A 17,865-nucleotide genomic window follows, 5' to 3' on the forward strand; every position below is an offset into this window, starting at 1 on the left:
ATGTTCCGTCTACAGGAATACATGAAGAATAACAACCTTCATTCCTATATCCTGTTCTACATCCAGGGACACAACATATTTTAGGTATTATATTACACCCGGGGGATTCCATGTCATATCGCCAAGGGCATGTCACCTGACCTTCTCAGATTTGGATGATTTTTGGAACACAAGCTCAAATTTATAAGTTGATTAAGTGTGTCCAATTTCAGTACAAAATTTTGGGTCATTCATGAGATATAGATACTCGTCTTTGACCAAAATTTTCAAATGTCTCTTTAATGTTTTATTATAAGACACTTCTTTTTCTTGTATATTTTTGTATCCAAAAGAACTAACCTATCTACAAAATTGTTACTTAACTATTTTGAAGTGTGAAGATTCCAAAAATGAGGTCAGAAGCTGAAATTTAAATTCCTTGTGACTTCAATTTTGATTTTTAAAAAAAGCCTGAAATATACTAGCAAGTACTTGATCACAAATATATAAATAGAACAACTTTATGGATATGAAACTTTGGCAACATATTGAATATATGTAGGGGTATCACTGTACTAAAAAAAGTATTGAATTTTGTATCGTATCTATCTTTGTGGGATCTCAAAGATAAGTTGTTTTTCACTGGAAATTTGGTCAATTTTACGTACGTGTTAATAACATTAAATTGTTTTATGATTTATATATACTGACAAAAAAAAACTTAACCACAGTAATTTATAATATTGATTAGAAGTTGACAAATTAAAAAAAATATGGGTAGTTACCAGATTACGAAGTTATTTTTATTGTAACAAGCAACCTTTCATTAGAAGTAGAAAAAAGCTCCAAATTCTGTTGGTAGTTAATCAAGTCTTCTCCATGAGTGAACTTTTGGCCAAATGACGTTTCGCCGAAAGACCATTTTGGACATTTGACCGAAAAATGATTGTTTATATTTTAATGTATACAATTGTATATTTTAATTTAATTAAAAATCATAGTACGATAGATAAGTATTATTCATATGTACTATATATAACAAATAGGTATTTTAACTAGTGTTTTTTTATTATGCTTATTTATAAATCATTCATTATTTTCTAATATGAATAACCTATAATGTCGAAGGATAATTAATTCATAACGAAGTTGCTGTCGTACTTTTTTATTATTTAATTTATTGAAAGTGCTACATTATTAAAGATTCGAACTATATTCAAACCACATACTGCTGTGTCGTGCTTATTTAATGGACATTAATGAATATAATAAAAAAAAACTAATTAATTTATTTGATAGCAGCTGTAGTAAAGGATTTCATCATCTAGGTGATCTTTCAAAACGTATTTGTATTAAATATGTATAGATTTTAAAGAAAAATTACATGAATTCCACGTGGATAAGAAGCATTTTTGTTTGTCATTCCGATTTGAATGAAATATAATGCCAAGTTTTTTTTTCCATATTTATGGGCATTGAAGCAGTATTGCATACATATAAGATTTTTGCTTCGTGCCCTTGAACTCACGTTGTATTTTATTTTTTACCTTTAGAAAAATGTAAATGATTTTTTGGGTTCGATGAAAATTGGTAGAATATTTTTTTGCTTAGGGATAATTTTGTTAAAAAATACATTTCGTGAAGGATAATTTTCCGAAGTAGAATTTGATTAATTTGGCCCAAAATGATTCTTAATATATTGATGTATGCAATTTTTTATTTTCATTTAATTTACAGTAATAGTATGAGAAATAGGTATTGTTCGAATGCTATAAATGTTGTATAGGTAAATCTATATAAACACAACACAGTGGTATGTGGTTCAAACGTTGTTCGAATCATTACCGTTGTACTACTTAAAGTAAATTTAAATAAAAAATAAACTCAACAGCGATTTGAATGGAATACATGATAATCACTTCTCCGTTATCAATCAATTATCGTTCAATTTTTCACATTGGAAAATACTCATGGATTGACGAACAAACATAATATCAGGGAAGAGCAGTGACCTTCAGATAGAATTGGTCCCAGCCATACATACCGCAATCAACCATATTACATGAATCCTTGATTACATTATTTGGGTGCTGTTTCTTTTAACCTATTTATCATACAACCATTTTAAATTGAATTAAATATACTATATATATTAAGTACTATTTTTTCAGTAAATTGTCCTTCGGCAATGTGTACATTCTACAAATTGTCCTTCAGGGAAATGTCCGTTTGGCAAATTGATCTTCGGTAAAATGTAATTCGGCTTAAATGTTTTTGATTGTCCAAGAACCAGTCTTCCCAAGTTTAAAAAATATTATTCAACCAGTCCTAATTCAACCAATCAACGTTTAGAAAAATTATTAGGAGAAAATAAGCAGAATTATCGACAGTTGACATCCAAATACACTGGATATTTTATTGCTAGCGAGGTAACGCAGGGAGATCGATCTCAAAGACAAGTTGATGTGGATGGGTCTTACAAAAAATGATCTCATTTAAAATTTGGTTCAGACCAATTCTAAAAAGAATTTGTGTATGACGTCATATACGTTTCAAAATTTTGAATATCGTCTCAATTACGTCACATGAAGCTAAATTTAGTGCAGGAATTATATTTCTACAACACATAAATCAGGATTGGGGGAAAAAGTCATTTCATAGATTGAGACCAAAAAAATATTTCAGGTTTAATAGGGGAGATCGCGGTCTGTATCAAAGTTCCTGCCCAAGTCGATCTTGAAATAACTACTTAAGACCGAACAGAAAAAATATTTGTTCTTTGACAGAGTCTTAAACCTAATAATGAGGTTCAAAAAAGTCATAAACCTCATCTCCTCGCATAATAGTGTACGTAAAGCTGTACAATGTATGAATATAGTATCAGAAAACAAATATTATGTAATAAATATTCATGTAAGTGGGATAAATCCGTGATGAATAATATTGTACTTCCTTTAAGGGTGGCCACATGACTCTAAAAATGATGGCCATATTTATTTACATATCAATATTTTCCAGACTTAAATTAAAACACATATCAAGAAAGACAAAAAAATTAACTCTTAATTTTAGAAAACTCTTATTATATCACGATAAAAGTTGTTCCTAGGAAATGAAGCAAAAAATATTCTCTCTTTCTTTCTGCTCTTTGGCGGAATATCCTTTACACGCGACGGCAATTTTTTTTTTCAAGAGTTAAAGTTACTTAAATATACTATTTACTTTTTCCCAACATCAGGGAAACAACGAGAGAACTATTCTACAATAGCTTGTCATTTCAAAGTAGTATTTCAGAGTGTCATAAGGAAAGCGATTTAAATGAACGTTCAGATAGAGAAAAAGTAGAAGCAGAAGAAATAGAGGAATAAAGGATATGAAGAACTCTTAAGAAAAGTTATTTCCTTCATCTATTCAGGTAAGGATAACATTTTCTTGCCTTTACATGCTGTTGTAAAGAGACATTTTAATAATGTAAAATTATATATGGGCAAAAAAAAGTCATTCTTTTTTTCAACGTAAACATATAATTATTTTTTAATGATACCTAAGTCATTTCTTAAAAATCATTTATTTCTACGTTTTGTATTTTAAACATTTCTACCTACTTTTGGGGCAATATTAGCCTAACTCTTAATTTATATTCTATAGATCTGATAAATTCTTAGTATTAAAGCAGATTAAATTTGTAATATATATGTAATTAATCAATTTTAACTTTAAAAATAATTTTTAAAATATATTCTACTATTAAATAATTTATAAAATATATCCTACTATAAATTGATCTCTTGTACTGCCAAAAATAATCCATGGATATTGTGAGTTACATAATTCAAAAGATACGAAACCCAGATAAAAGCAAGATTTTCGTTGATATTGAGATGTTAGGGTGAATTTACTTACTTTATAGATGTGAACACGTTGCAACGTGTTTAAAGATGGACAATTTACTTCCCAGTACTCTTTCTATTTCAATCTAAATACCTTTACAATTATTATTAAACAAAAAAAAAGTTTATGCGATCCAAAAATGTTCTTGTTTGTAGAATAAAGAAAATGCCACAAAAAAATCTATTTGTAAAAATGTTTATTGTGTTCCTGAAATTTAATTCATATTGGCATTTTAACTTCTCTAAACAAAGAAACCTATTAAATCAAAGAACATTTTCATATAGTAAAGCTAATAATGGTTAAAGTTTGTAAATTATAATATGCATAATTCTTATAAATGAATTGTGTATTAGTTCAATACAAACTAATACACATCTGAACGTCAGACGAACGATATATGTATGTGTAAATTCACTTTTACTCTTATCTAAATTTGACACATAGTAAAATGATAAAAAAAAATCCCGACTCATTCCTCATAAATGAGTGTTTTTTATCAAAACACTCACTTAAAAAAATAGCAAAATATAGATTTTCTTATTTGTAAATAATAAATAAAATTATATTAATTACATATTTGTTTATATGTTTTTGACACCTTTCTTAAAACTATTATTTATCATAATAAACATAATGTATCAATTAATTACAATTATTATTTAGAGGCTACTTTTTTGCATTTTAATAATTAAGTATTTATAGCAATCAAAATTGAATATACAATTTTTCCCTATAATAAATAAAGCAAAGTACAATTTTAACATCTAAACTTGACAAAGTTACAAATATAATTAATTCGTGAGATTATTAATTCAGGAGTAGGACAAAGTCCATATATTAGGTCGGTGAAAAAAATTTCCACACTTTGTACAATCAAATTCAACCAGAATTCTTGACTCAAGTAACTCATGAAAAATAAATTTACTGATAAATGTCAAATTAACCATCAAGCCCACATTTTACTCAACATAGCCAACTTCAACCTTAATGACGACCTCCAATATCTTCAAGATAGCTCTGCAGCACATCTTGATATACTCCACCGAAATGTCAGTCTAGTTTTCATTGACGGAGTTTTTTATAGCATCAAAATTGGCATGGTGTGCGGCCGGTTTTGACCTCAATTGCCAAAAAGGCATCATCCAAAGGTTTTGTATTTGGCGAGTATGGTGGACACAAGCTATTGTTCCAGAAATTTTCTGTTTTGGCTTTAAAAGTTTCAACATTCGCTATAGCATTGCTTCATTTTTGTCAGTTAGCAATAGCTTCTGTTGCCAAACCAGGCCCTTTCCCCCAATTTTTGACTGCGTCCTGCAAGATAAAAGAAGCAAAGCCCATGCCCTTTTCATGAGTGTAATGATTTCGATGTATTTTCTTCAACAATCTTATTCAAGTTCTTAAAATCAAGAATCTTGCCCCTGCAACTTCCAGGCTTCCCATCAACTCTATCTCTGCCTTTGGCATTGTAACAGTGCGCCTAGATACTTCTATGAGCCTGGAGATATATCTTGGCGATTTTTCAACTTCCAAAAGTATGCAGACTTTGAATTGAGAATCAAGTTTAGAGGCATTTTTCTCTCAGACAAATGCAAAATTAGAGCTGCAAGTTCAAGTCTATTCGCAAGTTTTTACTTACAAGTCCAAGTCCTTGAATATTTAGTTTTAGTCTTCCGAAAATAAAGGATACTTTAAACTCAAGTACTAACTATCAATTAACTTTTGTATACAAGTCGAGTTCTAAGTCGTAGCTTTCCATTTCAAGTCCAGTATTCAGGCTTTGATTGTGTGATCAAGTCGAGTTGCAATACAAGATTCCAAGTCTTCACTTGAACTCTTATTATAATATATACTATTACTTTGAAAAATCAGTGTTGTCTACAGAATATTCCTCATTTCATTTTCTTCCTTTATTGATTAATTTCATAATACAAGCTCCCCTGTCAAAAATGTAACACTTTTTAAAAATTACAAAACTGTAATGTTTAAAAAAAATCATAAAATTTGAAAATTTAATACATTACTACAATCAACGGAAACTTTAATTACATTCTCAATTAATATAACCACCTTTTGCCTTAATGACCAGTTCAAGCCTAGTACAGAACTTTGGGAGGTCTAAAGCCTGACTTTACATGCTTATGGAGGAGGATTTTGCGCCAGATCCTATGCTTTATTCAATTCAAAGGATTCAACCCTTGAAGAAGAGTCCTCTTATAGGCATTAAGGCTTAGTCCTTGGTTCACCATCTGACGCATGGTGGTCTGTCTGCTGTCAAATTCACGAGGGAGGACATTGAGGATCACCTTACCTCTTTTGGCTTCCATAGTGCCTCTAACATCTTAACAAATTATTTTGGTCTCCTGTTTTTGGTGTGCCTCTTACGATTATTTCATAAACAGTAAAGCGCTTAGAGCCGAGCACCTTAGAGATCTCTGATGCTGATTTTCACATGCGCAGATAGCTCCACAATTTCAGCTCTGCTTCACTTCAAGGCTAATAGAAATACAAAGTTAGATCATCATGTAAACGGGCGTGCTAGAAATTTCAATCTGAGGTATTTTACTGACTGCTGAGCAAAACATGCAGATTTTGACGAAACAAACAAATACTTATAGTCTATAACGTCACTATTGCTAGAATTTTCAATTTAATGTATCACACCGACTGCTGGACAAGAAAAACAGATTTTGACAAAACCCGCAACCACTCATTACTATGATGTCAATATTTAAAGCTTGGTTGAAGTCAAAAATCAGTCGTACACGCGATATGGTATAACTTTGTATTTCTTTTAACCTTGCTTTGGTCCATGTTTTTGGTTATGGCGCTCTTGTTTCACGGTTGACTTTGCTTATTTTTGGTTTACAGTTTTTGTAGACAAATCTTCACAATAAGTTACAGAGTTTAACATAGAAACATCGAGTTCTTCACATTAGGTTACATAGTTTTTTCATCGAAATATAACAAATAGGACAATGATGAAGCATATAAGAAAGTGTTGCATTTTAGACAGAAGGGCCTGTGACAAAATATGTCAATATTGATCATATAACAGTTTAGGATATTGCCTTCCTATATTTCAGACCATCGTCTCATTTTAGCATATTTTAAATCTCCAAGAAGACAAAAAATCCTTCTAAAAACTTAAATGCCTCCCATTTTGAATCAAAGAAAATTTGGAAGGAAATTTTAGAGTGAATACAAAATAAAAGATTAAAGCTGGATTTCGGGAAAATAAAGACTTGGTACCCCTTATCGGTCTAGCGGTTAAAGTTGTTCCGGTTCTTCAACCACTAGAACTGTAATCGACAAAGTCGAACCGGGACGGCAAGGTCTTCTTTATTGGTTTCTTGTGCTTTTGTTCCTATATAGGTAGAATATATAAAGAAAATTCAAAATATATATGATAAAAAATATATTAGCTTTTATCGATAAGTCAATTTTCTGAGGTTTTTTTTTTGTGCAATTGCAGCGTTTTACTTTTTTTTTTTTATGTCGCTAATGTAATACAGTTGTATTTGTATCCTTCTCCAATGGCAATACTGTGGAACACCCTTCCACTCAAATTTGGAGAAAAATTAACAGACTCTACATAGAAAGAAACATGGAAAAAATAGAACCATTTGTAATTTTTGAAAAAACCAGCCATTCTCACCAGAAGTGGCTGAGCTATAGGCTGTCAACATTTTTAATTTCACCCATAAATCGAGAGCGAGTCAACAGGGTAAAAAATGTTCATTATGTAGAAAGGAAACAAAGACATAATTTCATATTATTTAATTTTTTTTTCAACCTTTTTATTTGGTTTATATATTATATAGAACATACATATATAAATAAAACGGAGCAATTTTGTCAAAAGTACATAAATAAACATTATAGTTTACACTTAATGCTCCGAGGTAGAATTTAAACTAATATTCTAAAAATTAATCTTAAAAAAAACAAACCAATAAACATGCAAATTAACAATTATGATAAGTATTTGTTAAAATTTCTGACCACCCTTTTTAAATTATTTTCTATGATTCCGTAAAGTTGATGGAAGGTACCGGATTTCTTCTCCTGCAAAATTCCATGACTCACCTCCTGATTAACGAATTTTCTTTGTGAGAGAGACAGTGGGATGAAGCTGCCAAGATGATACCTACCGAATAGGCTGATAGTTAGTTATTCATCTGGCGATAAGAGCTTTACAATTAAGAATTGCAAAGTCCATAGCCCATGTTACTTCAAAGGTGTCACCACCCAACTTCTTTGAAATTCCAGAAAAAACAAGACCAATTATCTTTTGGTATCACTGATGGTTATGTAGACCATCACCATCACCCCCCTTCCCTCCAAATTTTTATTTTATTTTCGTATTCATCACCCTTGTTATCTCAAGTTTAAAAATTGCGTTACATATTCAAATTATGTTTTTTTAATCACCACGACCCATATAACTAGCCATATTCTGTTTATAAAAATTTGTTCCTAGACTAATATAATTTTTTTTCAATAAAATAAACACCATTAACCCGTATTTTCGTACAACAATCGAGACCTTCTTGTTCTTGCTTATTAGGAATAGTTTTACTGTAAATAAAAATACAAATTTCCCCATAACGGAGGATTTAGTAGCGTTCTGGGGAATTATATACATATATATTCCTTTTTTTTTGGGGGGGGGGAGACTTCATTTATTGTAAATTTTTAAAAGTCTTAATTTTTTATTTTTTCTACGAGATTTTTATTAATTTTTGTTTCTTTCAAGACTGAAATATTTCAAAATTCCTTCAATGAATGAATTCACTCCAGCCAACCCCCCTCTCCCCTTGCAGACGTCCTTGTGTTATTAAAAAGTGTCTACATCCCCAATAGGCTTAACATAAAAAAGAATTCTAACCAGCATTAATACTTGAATATTTCAGCATAGTATTATATTTCTTGTAACGTAATTTATTTTAAATCTAACTATCTGTTTCGTCTTTTCACCGACATTTGCATTGATCAATACTTAAAAATTTTAAGGGGCTAGATATATACAATTAATTTTGATACAGATGGATTGAGGACTTCATAAATAGAATAGAATTGCAGAAAAACATTTGAACTCTAGTTTATTTGTGCATCAATCCCATCTTGAGAAATTGCGCCAAGGGTTGTATTCGTGAGATTGTTCTCATCGTTATTCAAGACTATAAATGGGTTATTGTAATTGTGCTCCTTCATTCCAAGGTTGGGCTTCTTGCCATATTTATAATTATCTTCATGTAAATTTTAGGGATTATTTTTGACAGAATATAAATTCCTCCGCCTAGTTGTGCTCTTGGCCTTTCAATAGCTTCCAAATAATTTTGCTGAACTAATCTTGGTAACCATTTTTTTCTTCTAATATGGCTTTTTCAGCGACCCTCGGAGATGCAGCAGCTGCATAAAGTATCCAAGGTATAACCAAGATATTATAAAGGGCAACCCTCTTCTGAAGATTAATCCTCTCCACTAACTCAACCTCTGATAAATCTGGAACCAAACACGATCCCAATTACGAATATGAATACCATCCATATCCCACTCTACGCCCACAATATTAATACTGGTTTTTACTTTGCAGGTACTTATATTGAGCTCTTGATTGGGGATCCGTGATCCTATGGTGAGAATCTATGTCTTCTCTATGTTAAGCTCCAGACTAGATATTTTTCTAAGTTTGGTCAATAAATTCAAGAGCACTTCTATCCTCTTGATTAACTCCGAGTTAGCTACTATAGTTAATGTCACATCATTTGCATAGAGATCCTAAATAGATATTACAGAGACTGGGAATTTTACTCGTTTTCCACAATATTTTTCATAAACCGTGCCAGCCTTTCAATGGCGGCTATCAACAGGAGAGGAGTAGACAGGCAGTCTTGATATAAGCTCATTTTCAATAAGATAAGATTACTCGTCACCCCATCAATCGAAATTGATGATGCACCGTTGAAAAAAAGTGTACTTACCAGATTAAAAAACTTTTTAGAGAGCAACCTCTTCATAGCGTTAAATCTTTTTTGGCAAGCAGACTAGGTAATTAACATTACTTGAATTAGAAACCTCACCCCTAATGTCTTAAAGAAAAACTTTGTCGTTTTCGATCCTTTTTTCCTCTATTACTAAGTGATAAAATCATATAAACGCCCAGATTTGATTTGATATCATCTGAGATCACTTTAGGAAAAAAAAATATAGTTATATGCATTTTCGATCTATCAATATGTACTCATTTACAAGGAATAGCATCTTCGATACCCAGTAGAAAATATTGACTCTCTCATGGTGTACCACACTCTCAGAGCAAAGCCAAATTTGGATAAGTGGTGCAGCAGATATTCTTCTAATGGATGTCCTAAACTGCAAAGTCCATGGGGTTGAGGTCAATGCATGAAGAGGGGGATATGGAGACAGGCGCGAAGTCAGCCATAATCTTGGTAGTTCTTTTATGTTGTATGGGAGGGAGCACCATCTTACGCCCACAAATAATTATCCTCTCTCAGCCAAGGCAAGGCAATGCACCTCAGCATCTTGTAGTACTCATCCGTTCTCAATCTTTCTCCAGCCCAGGAAAAGTACAAAGACGATGGCACCAATGACCATTACTTGGGCCGGGTATTACTTATGGAAGATTCCTTGAACCTCATCTCTTGTTTCCACAAGTAACTGATTATTTTACTTGTTCACAACAACGTCCAGCGTAGAGATCTTCTTGTCTGAGTAAATCTTGACTCTTTTTCTTTTCAGATTCCCCACCTACGGCTTTTGTCGATGTTGATCCAATATTTTTTCACTTAGATACATGGGATGAAACAAAACTTATTGTTTTTTGTTTTAGTTGGTGCTTGGTTGTATAATGAAACCTTTTATTAAAATCGTAATTAAATGCTAATGTAAGTTTCGGATTCCCACTCCAACCATTGAATTAATGCCTAATGTACGGCTAGCCCTCCACTATTTCCTTAATTAAAAAGGATCTATGCTTTTTATTCTTACAAAACTCAGTTATTCTTGTCTCCACAATGTCAGACTTCCACAATGATCACTATATGTGAAAATCCCCTATAGATAAATACATATTTATACAAGAACATAGATACGTTTCATTAATGTATGTATGACCATATTAAATTGGAAGGAATTTAACTGACTGGAAATGATAGCAAACATTCTACTTAAGTAATGGAAATGTATTTCGGAAATGCCTAACATATCCTTTGGTGCTCTATATATGCACTATTACTTGATAGCTAGTAAACCATATTTGTATTTACTTAGAGTTTGTTATTGATGGATCATTTCATTTATGAGTAGGGTGCTTCAATGATCAAAATGATAAAAGAAAGAGAGCCAAATAATGTCTTTTTGTTATGTAGACAATGTAATTTTAGTATTCGTTAAATAAAGTGTCAATTTAAACTTTCCTATAACCTTCCTTAACGTAATTATATAGCTAATTTAGCATGAGAGAACAAACAATAAATTATTGAGACATTAGAACTCATATGACTACTCTGCATAAAGCAACAAAACGTAAACAATTTAATCTATTTAAATTAATGCAACTTCTTCTTTGTTAGATGAGATTATAAATAATATTTTTTCCAAGTTTGCAACTACATAATATGTTATTGTTTGCAACCTTGATGCCTTTTTTGATGTTTACATGTATACAAGTTACAATTTTGGTAGCTTGTATGTCATTTTTTATTGATGTACTGTTAATATTTCCAGCATACTTAAATATTTCTAAAATTCTAGTGTTCCTACAACAACGTTAATTACAAATTGAAGGGTTGACATAATCTAATTATAATTTTAATTGGTAAATATAGTTATAGTTGGTTTTATGAATTTTCCATCATAATCATCCAAAAGTATTGGCATTTAGGAGGTTAGTTATGCGAAAAAAAAGCTCTTCGGAAAATTCCTGAAAAAGCCTTAAAAAGGTGAAAAGAAATTATCTGTAAACTAATTTTTATTTATTGCTTAGCCATGCCTCCAAGATGGGCGACTTCCATATTGATGTCACATAAAAATTTACACTTGTCGGGATTAAAATAAAGTAATCATACACATGTGGATTGATTATGTAGAATTATTATAAATTTAAGGAGCTGTTAATATTTGATTATCATATAATTTCAATATTTCACAAATTTAAATAAATTTTAATCTTTGATAAAATTTTACTGATTCCAAATCTTGTTGGTACTTTTTAGTTTTTATCACTATAATTGTAAGCTGAAATAATTTGGGATTTTATTTTGACCATATCTCCGTGTGATAAATTGAACTACACCCCTGGTGATCTAAGACTAAGAGAAACACGTTAGCCTAAGCTAGAAAGCTCTTTTTTTTTTTTACAAAATGATGATTAATGATTTGAAGCTCTTCAAATGCTTAATTGGACTTTTTTTTCATTCTCTTGAGATGATACAGTAACTGGTTAATCTCTTTTTTCCGGCCGATTGATATGCGTTCAAATAAAATCATTTGTAAGTCAATATTTCCTTCCTTCTTCCAAACTTCTTGAGAAAAATAGAATCGATTGATTGCCCTTTAGTCGCTATAGGAGCTGTTTCATTCATAGATAATGTATCATTCTTATACATATGTTATGTTATTACTGACAATACTTCTATTGTGTAAATAAAATATATGTGGACTTCAAAGACCATTCCTAGGTCAGATAGAGGAAAAGTAAATGCTTACTTATACTTGAGATGTGCAACTACATCTCAGCAATTAATAGAACATTTTAAAGAAAATCATATTCATCATATATCCCAGCACAAGAAGTGATATTCAAATTCAGAGTTCAAATTCTACTAATCAAGAACATTCTTAACTTAATCCAAGTTATCAAAAGTTTTCAAAAGATAAAAATTTTCCTGTAAACGAGGAAAACATTTCATACCTTTCCTCCAAGATGGCCAACTTCCACAAAAATGTTCGATGGAAAAAGTTTTTTCGTACTTACATTGTACTTTATTTTAAGTCGAAGGAAAATAGAGTGAACCAACATCAAAACGGACACATCATAATTTTTTAATATGTTTTGCAAAGGAGGTAAAATAAGTTTGTCATTCTAGTTAATAAAATTAAATATGTGTCGCTACAAGCATGCATTGGGTAAAAAGAGTATAAGTGACATGGAAATAAACATTTTAGAACAGTCTTCCATCCTTAAAAGATATGCATTTAGACACTCAACCTTCCATTGCTTCCCTGGGGTGTTTATCCACTCCAGAAACAGATCTATCCTCTTAATGTTATTATTCCATCTCCTATGTAATTTTTGTAGTTTATCGTTAAAGAAGGGATGTGTGTCCAGAAAACACATAGTCTAATTCATTTTCTCCCTTCAAAATGATAAAACAGGTAGCTGATATTACTAAAGGTTATAGTTCAGGAGCCATATGTCTCGTTTTCACCTCCTCCACGCCCTTGTACAAATAAATTCATTTCTATTTATTTTATACTTTCCATCTCCAACTTTTTAGAGAAGGTACTTCATTAGTTTCTGAATTATTTATGAATTAATCATCGAGGTTTAAATTAATGTTTTTATCCTTGCTTGTAATTTTTTCGTCAAAACGATTAATATAAAAAAAGAGAGATGGAAGAGGAGTTGAGATGTATTTTTCTCTTTACGATAGAACATGACTGATTCAATCATACCTAATTTATATATTTAGAAATAACTAATATACCGTGACCAGTAAGTGCATTCTGCAAAACTCATATACAGACGTTCCATTGCCATTTTGATGAAGAAAGAGTAATGGCGGATTTAATTCCACTTACCAACATACCAAAAAATAATAATAATATCCATGGATTCCATTCAATCTCACTCAAAAGACTTATGATGACGTAATTTTTATTCCATAAACACTATAAAACTGGGTAGCTCATAAATCAGATTAGTCTCTTATCCATCACTAGTGTCCTCCAGTGCCGACTGCCCAGACTTATCTGTACACTTAACACAAAAATTACTAACTAACTAAGAAACGTATAATGTCAATGAATATCCTTCTTTTAAATCAGAATGAAATTTCCTTGGATAAATTTTACTGTTAATAAAATTACATGAATGAAATAAATGGAGTGAATTTTATAATGAATATTTATAAGCTCCCTTGCACCTAAATCTACATATAGTCTACAAAATATAATATTATTTTCTCCAAATACTTCTTTATAATATGAATACAGACATATAAAATATAAGGTAAAGAAGTATTCAGCTTCTTCACTTTTGCTTATAATATCGTTCAGGACGGGCATTTTGTAAAGTGCAAGGAGAAGAGAGATTGAGGTTAATGGTGCTACTAAGTTAAGATTTTTGTTAGCATCAGCTGTCTTTTATATTATTTTTGAAGAAAGAAATGTAGAAGGTAGGGATTTAAAATCCAGAACAAGTTTAGAACTCCATATCTTAGTAATAATTATATCAATTGTTATAAAAAAGTATTCTCATCATATTTGCCTCACATAACTGTATAAGAAATTATGCAAAATCCCTGATATATTCTTAAAATACGAACGCCGTGTGGGCATTATTGTGTACCTCCGTGCCAGGCAAACGCCCAAGGACGCAAATAGCTCTATAGTTAATTATACTACAGGGCTTAAGTTGATGTAAACATATCTGGTATCATGATGTAATTTTAAATTGGTTCAATTTGTCCTAATGGTGTAATTGGAACGGGATTTATTCCTAAAAATCAACTTTTTTTTTACCTTTGTGTTTTGGACAAAGGAAATATGGCCTTATATGTCTAGGGATTAGAATCCCTTTGGACCACTTTGTGTGGGGTGTCTTGGAGAGATAATCCAATAAAGCTGAACATAACATTGTTGACTAGCACTGCAAATGTCTATTAAAGAATGACAATACCAACCGTTTTCCTTTTTTAATCTTAAAACTGTAAGTTATATGTATCTACACCGTGTCCATCTCTTTATAAGTCTCAGTGTATGAAGTAACTCTATTTGAACTATAACTAAACTACAAATTTGTCACAAATTTAAGTACCCTTATTTTTGAATTATCCAAATTGTCCTTATATCTCTAATTGTTTCCTTTGAACGTTCGGTTTTAACTAGTAATAGATTGGTCCTAGGACTGGATTTGTTTTTGCCCCTTTTTAGCCATTTTTCTTATCAGTTCAATCTTTTCACCATTCAACATTTATTCATGTGGACCTATGATATTGCCCTACCGTCCTAATTATCTTTTAATTTTCTTCACTCCTAGCTAGAATTGAAGAAAATGTAAAAAATAGAAAATAGTATATGATAGCTAGAATGTATAATACTCAAATTTTATACGTTCCAACCGCACATGCCCTACTATAAGCTTCAAGTATCTTGTCCCTTTGAAAGAAGTTAAGTTAAAACTTCAACAGTTAAAATGAAGTAGTTATATGAAATACCCATAAGGATCTGTGATTTTTAACTACGTTATGCTCAGCACTATACATTAATCGTTAATTGGTTGATATTGGGATCATCAATTTAAAAAAAAAAATATTGAAGGCTTTACATGGATTCTTAAAAAAGCATGAATGAGGAAGGAATAAAATGACATACACAAAAAATATTGTGTAGTCCTTATTGCTTGATGGCACGAATGTGTAATGTTTATATGGATATATGTATAATTCCAAAGGATGATGTCAAAGAATAAATATAGAATAAGCAATTTTGGGGTCTCTGGAGAATAATAGATCTTCTTATTTTTTTTTTTTTGTTTCTTATTTTGAGTTCTATTTTATTACTATTATTTTCTCTCTATGGGAACTTAACTTAAGACTTTCTTGTAAGAAACGAATAAAGTATATACTAATCATAAGGCTAAAATTAATTCAAGAAAAAAAAGTGTTACCTATATATTTAATTTCATTTTCAGGATTGCCCCAAAAGTAAATTACTTAAAATGTTAAGTATTTGTTTTTATAAATATGAATCACAGTAATTAATTAATGATTCTAAATTTCCTCAAAAACTATTCTATAACCCTTTGAAATGTATTCCTTATGTTTCGAATTTATTTATATAAAAGTAAAAAGATCTAAATTTGAGTTAATCTGATTTTTTTTTAGACTTTACTTATGTAGAGAAGTTAGATACAAATATATATATATATAAATAAACATTCTAGTTTAAAATTATTTCACTAAACCAAAGTTAGACATCCTGAAAAACTTATATATGCTATGACTTAACTTGGAAGGAAATATCCCCTCCCACCCCACCTACCGAATCTTAAATTGATGGACTATTTTGTCTAGGTCTAAGTTTGATCTAAATCAAAACGTACATTTATACCATAAAAGCCTCTCTGATTACCTCGAAAAAACAGACAATGACCATGTTAGTTAACAATCCATTTTTAACAAAAGTTTAAAATTCGACTATAAATAGATAAACTAAATAAAGCCACATAATAGCTACAAATTCCATAGAAAAGAATGAGCAACCGTTACATAATATTTAAATATAAGGATAAAACAATAATTATTTTGTAGATCCGAAATTGTTTTTAAATTTCTTATAATTGTGCATTAAAATTAGCCTTTATTTGTTATGATCAAATTGGTGCATTTTTCAAAAATCTTTAGACTGCAGCTGAGGCCACAGTTTTTGGCAAATTTACTAGAAAAATTATCTTTAATTGTTTTTATGAATGTTGAAAAAGAGGTCATTTGATGTATTTGCCTCCAGGATCAATTAATGCTCCGGACCTGGAAGGAGTAGCAGGCGTTGCTGATATAGTTCCTCTGTATGTTGGTCATTGTCTATTTTTTCGAGGTAATCAGAGAGGCTTTTATGGTATAAATATCCGTTTTGATTTAGATCAAACTTAGTCCTAGACAAAATAATTCATCAATTTAAGATTCGGTAAGTGGGTTGGGAGGGCATATTTCCTTCCAAATTATGTCATAGCAGTGCTCACTCAGCCACTAAAGCAACCTGTCTGATACATTTTAAGGTGTTGAGTCATTTGCATGGTCCAGATTGTGACGTCGGTCATATTTGAGTCCTTTCAATTTGAAGTCTCTATGTTGTTGCTGACAAAAATCATAATCACGGCGCAAAACTGGAGCTGCTGTCGCCATAATGTCCAGAACTTCCCTACAAGCCGTTATTAAAAGATTATTCTGTCAGTAAAAAAAGAGACATCATCAGATAGCTGCATAAGAACAAAACAAGCTGGCGTACTGAAACACTGTTATTGTCTTAAAGGACCAAATATCTATAAGGTATCCATATGTTTTGTAAAATTTCCCATATTTTGTCGAATAATCCAAGGAATGTTTAATAAATTAAACATATATAATTAATGATGAAAAAAAAAAAGAATATATTTCCTCGAATTATAATTTTTAAAAAGCAAATAAAAATATATTAAAAGGAAGAATTATAGTATATTTGTGCCACATATATAAACATTATAGTTTAAAACTATACATCCTTAAAATACTTATTAAGTGCAAGGCATTGTGTCTGTCTCTATCAATAATATTTATTTGATAAGATAATTTATATCAAAAAATGAATTATTCTCAACAACCAAATATATATAATTTTTGAACGGACAAACAAACCAAGCCATACATACATATTTTTTCAAAATTAATACTTAGAATCGATAGAAAAAGAAGATATAATAAAAATTTAAGGGAAACATTCGAAAAATTTAAGTTTACAAACATATAATTATAAAAATTAATGTTAGTTTATTTTGTTCGACTTATGTTGGCAAAAACTATAGGCTATTGAGCTTCAAAAATATCTGAGTCCGATAGATGATAAGTTATTAATATAGTGCAGACTTTCTCAAACAACGAATTCCAGCAAAATCTGCACATAAACAGGTTGAAATTTGATTGATGTATTGGCAGCTACCTAGAACTGTTTGGTGTCAATTAAAAAATGACATCAATCAACAAAGTATTTATTCCA

At 30.6% G+C, this 17,865-nt stretch overlaps 1 protein-coding gene across 2 annotated transcripts in view; it reads left to right on the forward strand.

The window, feature by feature from the left end:
• The first annotated feature begins 3,144 nt into the window (after positions 1 to 3,144).
• The window catches only part of LOC121128366 (uncharacterized), an 87,898-nt gene continuing 73,177 nt past the window's right edge, over positions 3,145 to 17,865 (forward strand). Inside the window, exon 1 of one of the 2 annotated variants that reach the window (XM_040723948.2) lies at positions 3,145 to 3,394. The gene's annotated coding sequence lies outside the window, so the exon portion shown is untranslated. The remainder of the gene's footprint in view (positions 3,395 to 17,865) is intronic. The other variant, XM_071892849.1, reaches the window with a different exon arrangement.

The sequence above is a fragment of the Lepeophtheirus salmonis genome, chromosome 13 (assembly GCF_016086655.4).
Source record: "Lepeophtheirus salmonis chromosome 13, UVic_Lsal_1.4, whole genome shotgun sequence".
Lineage (NCBI taxonomy): Eukaryota > Metazoa > Arthropoda > Copepoda > Siphonostomatoida > Caligidae > Lepeophtheirus > Lepeophtheirus salmonis.